At 36.9% G+C, this 4,395-nt stretch overlaps 1 long non-coding RNA gene across 1 annotated transcript in view; it reads right to left on the bottom strand.

Annotated features, from left to right (window-relative positions):
* Nucleotides 1-4,208, bottom strand: part of LOC116697863 (uncharacterized) — a 30,453-nt gene extending 26,245 nt beyond the window's left edge. Inside the window, exon 1 of the long non-coding RNA XR_004334064.1 lies at nt 4,197-4,208. This is a non-coding gene — a long non-coding RNA (uncharacterized LOC116697863). The remainder of the gene's footprint in view (nt 1-4,196) is intronic.
* Between the last annotated feature and the right edge of the window lie 187 nt (nt 4,209-4,395).

The following is a 4,395-nucleotide window of genomic DNA, read 5'->3' as shown; positions in this document are numbered from 1 at the left end:
GCATGGAGGAATGACGTGTACGGCGTGAGAGACGCAGGAGATTGGGTCGCACACCTGCACCGGGGCTGGACTGTTGTTACATGCAGTAGTGGAAAATAAGTACATTTACACAAGCGCTCCTGAGGTACTTGTACTTTCCTTGAGTTTTTTCTTTTGATGCCACTTTGTACCACCCGGCTACATTTCAGAGAGCAATCTTCTACTTTTTACTGAACAGCTTTAGTTACTAGTTCATTTAGAAAATCAGATTTTTGAACAGTAAACACATGAAGTTAAACAATGTTTCATTATTAATGAAACTACCCGACGATATATAGGCGTACGTTTGCAGCTGAAATATTAGCCGCTCCCAACTGTTTGGATCCTTTCCAGGTTCTAAAATGAGAGGATTTTTTTGCATCGAGTACTTTTACTTTCAATACTTTGAGTACAATTTTCTGATGATACTTACATTACAGACTTTAACTTAAGTAACATTTTCAATGCGGGACTTTTATTTGTAACACAGTGTTTTTACAGTGTGGTATTAGTACTTTTACTTAAGTAAATTATTGGAATACTTCTTCCAGCGTTGGCTACATGAGGGGGCTGCGTTTGTGTGATCCCTCCTTAGGGGACCATGAATAACCCCCCAGCTATGGGGGGGGGGGGAGACCCACTCTGTGCATGGCTGGCCCCAGTGGGAGGGCTGCGGTGGTGGCATGGGTGATAAACTGTGTCATGCTATTATACAATGACACGGCACTTTTAAGGTGTCAGCAGCGCAGCGTGAGAAAGGTCTGACAAGCTACCTCAATAAGTTTGAAAATAGCGCGATGTGTATTATACAACAAAATGATTATTTCTGGAAAATGCAAGATAAGCAGAAATGGTCAAGAACCAAGCCAAGCCAGCAATACAGCATGCTATTATTTAATATAAAACAACAAAAGAACAGTAAATCTTTTGAGTTATTAGATGAAAATAATTTAAATATGATAAGTCACACACTCTGGCATCAGGAAATGTGAATGTATTTTTTGTATTGTCTTTACTTTATGGTTTGTAATGTCTATTCTATTCCGTGTGTACCTTTTTGTAAATGATTTTTTTTTTGTGTAAGCTACTCCAGTTCCTGGGTCTCTCTGGTCCCTCTGGGTGCGTTCTGATCCCTAGTACAGGGGTTAGCATCGGTTATGATCAAAAGAGACATTTTTGGCATTAAAACAAAAAAACATCTGGAGCCGCAAAACATCTGGAGCCTTGTATTTCGTGTCCATCTTGTAAACAGAAGATACAGAGGAGACATGATTGAGGTGTACAAGCTTTTACCTCGATTATATGATGCAGCGGTTGAGATTATCTTTCATTTTTGCAGCAATAACTCGGATTTAGGAGGACATTCTTTAGAGCTTCATCCCAGAACATGTCTGGAAAGTAAGCCTGTGCGATTAATCGTTTATAAAATGGCGATCTTGATTCACCCTGTTCACGATTGAATTTAATGATTAAAAAACTTTGATTCTCATTTAATTAATTATTTAATCACAAACAGTACTACTTTCTACTTTGAGTTAAATGTACTGCCAATAAGTGTTTTTGGTCATGTTAAAAAAAAAATCAGGATTCTTATTTTTCCCCAAATCGTGCAGGCCCACTGGAAAGAGAAAGCCTTTCTTCCCAGGTTGGAAGGAGCTTCCAGAAGAAGTTCTCCCCTTCAGTTAACTCTTTCAAGAATAGGATAGATACACTTTGTCTGTCAATTGTAAAGTCGGTGTGCAATTTATGGAACTTGTTTATGAAATGAAGGCAGCGCAGCTTTATTTGTACAGCACATTTCAGCAACAAAGCCAAGTGCTTTACATAAAACATTAAGGAGCGGTTAAAACCATTAAGAAACTAAAAACAGATAAAATACGAGACTAAAAGTTGCAGTGCAGTATAAAAAATTAAACATTAAAGAGCCTTTAAAAACAGCTAAAAATATACAAGCAGATGGGATTTTCATATAATTTTAACAATGTAACTTTATATAAAACATTAAGGGGCAGTTAAAACCATTAAGAAACTAAAAACAGATAAAATACGAGAATAAAAGTTGCAGTGCAGTATAAAAAATTTAACATTAAAGAGCCGTTAAAAACAGCTAACAGCTATTTTAACAATGTAACTTCAGCATAGGACATCACCAACTGTTTAAAGAAAGGTGTGGACACCATTCTTTAAATAGTTGGTGATGTCCCCCTGGTGTCCTTGGGTCAAATTTGACCCATTTTCAACAAGTTTCTATGTCACACATGTCTTTCAACCGAACTGTCAAAGAAATAACGTGGATGGGAACGTGACTACGGCGCTCTTCACAAGTGTAAAGTAAAGGCTCAGTTCACTACTTTTCTTTGAATTTAGGTGTTTTATTAAATGTTGTAGTATTTGAATGTTGAAAAAGCGTCCAAAAGTTTGGAAAATGCTGCAGAAAGGCTGCGAAAAAGATTGACGAAAACATCAATAAAGCGACGAAAAAGATCTACAAACAAAAAATGTGTCGAAAAAACAACAGGAAAGGCAAAAGTGACAAATGTCGAAAAAGAAGAAGTCAAACTTTAACCCAGAAAAATCAAAAGTTGCGACAGGAATACCCGAATGTCCTCGGGTCAAATTGACCCATTTCAAAGTGTTTTATATCAGAAATATGGATTTCTTTCAACCAAATTGCCCAAAAATAACGTGGATGATTCCACACAACATTCTTCAGGTAAAATGAATGATTTCTTTCATTTAAGTTTTGGGTGTTTTATTTAATCTTATAAAATTTGAATTCTTTTTTTTTTTTATGGTTTCAAAACAGTATCCTGACTAAACTTTGACATCTACTAATCTGTGATCCACTCAACATCCTCTGATCTTAACTATTAGTCAAAATAATTCATAATCTTTGCCTTTTTAACTAAAAACTTGCGTATAATTTGATTTAAATGAGGTTTGTTGACCATGAATTCCAAGAATAAGTGTAAAACCTATAGTGAAACCAGCTCAGGTTTTTTAAAAAAGCACCAAAAGCGTGGAAAAAGTGACAAATAAATCAGAAAAAAACATTAAAAAAAACACAAAAAAATCAATTTTGACCTGGAAGGGCAAGTTCATGGTTCATGGGAAGACAACACAAGGGTTAAAAGAACTGCGAGCAGACCTGTACATTGTCCTCTAGCGAAGCATTTTGTAGAGAGCCAGACTTATTGACCAATGATGATCATGGGACTTTGTACTCTGGTAACCCTGGTAACCAAGAGTGGAAGTACTTCCCTTTACACTACAGTATAGTTGTCACCATACGGCTTACTTTAATTACGGCAAAATTTTGCAAAACCCTGAACGGCTCCAACTGTTTCTTGTAGATTTTACCATAAAATGTATGTCATGCCCGCGTTGGAGAAATTCTCAGAAATATGTTAGTTTCCTGTTCAGATATACCCCAGAATGGCCACAACCCTAATCTCACAAAACAACCCAAAAGGTACCAAGTTCACTCCAATATTTGTTTCAAATGAATGAGATTTATGAAATCAACGTACTTTCAAATTTGTTGAAACCGTTTAGGTTTTTGTGTTGTTTGAGTCTGGAATAGGGGATTTTATATCTTGTACCAGCAAATAGGTCTAATAAGTCTAAATGATATTTTTGACCATTTGATCCAATTTTTAAAAGGACATTTTGCTCTGCTTTCTGCAGCAGTTGCAAAATCGCTCTCTTTCGCTCATCCCAAGCCGAATACGTTTTTTTGCGATTGCTGTGTGCCTGTTCTGGTTATGTCTTTGAATATTTTGAATTAGTAATCAAAAGCTACTACATGGAAACAGTACAAATACAGATACATTGCAGATACATGTGGGACAAGTGGAGGAGTATTTGGCTGGTTACATCCCAACTGAAGACAGTTAAGTCAGAACAAGTTAGTCTAAGCTATCCCAAAGGACAATGATGGATCAACTGACAAACCCCCGTGCCCCTCCCCCACCTGATGTCATTGTGTAGCAGACAAAAAAATTAGGGGCTTAAAGATGATTAGTCAAAGAGTGCCAGTTTAATCAATAAAATGTGAATGTGACATTTTCCCCGTGTGTGTGTGTGTGTGTGTGTGTGTGTGTGTGTGTGTGTGTGTGTGTGAAGAAACCAGTGTTTGCTTTAGACAAGACCATGACTGATTGTTTTTTTTTTCTAACTTTGTGGAGCAATCCTCCAAAATGTGACAGATTCAAACTCTAAATTAATAAATACGATTTCTACTAAATCAACTGCAAAGACTATTTGGTCATTACAACAACAACAATAAGCTAATTCTTGAAGTCGAAAGCAAAGCCCGAATCAACTTTTCCAGTCCGGTGACGACATGTTGTAAATAAAGTCCCCCCCCCCCCCCCC

The sequence above is a fragment of the Etheostoma spectabile genome, chromosome 11, assembly GCF_008692095.1.
Source record: "Etheostoma spectabile isolate EspeVRDwgs_2016 chromosome 11, UIUC_Espe_1.0, whole genome shotgun sequence".
In the NCBI taxonomy this organism is placed as follows: domain Eukaryota; kingdom Metazoa; phylum Chordata; class Actinopteri; order Perciformes; family Percidae; genus Etheostoma; species Etheostoma spectabile.
This window is presented reverse-complemented; position numbering and strand designations above follow the sequence as displayed.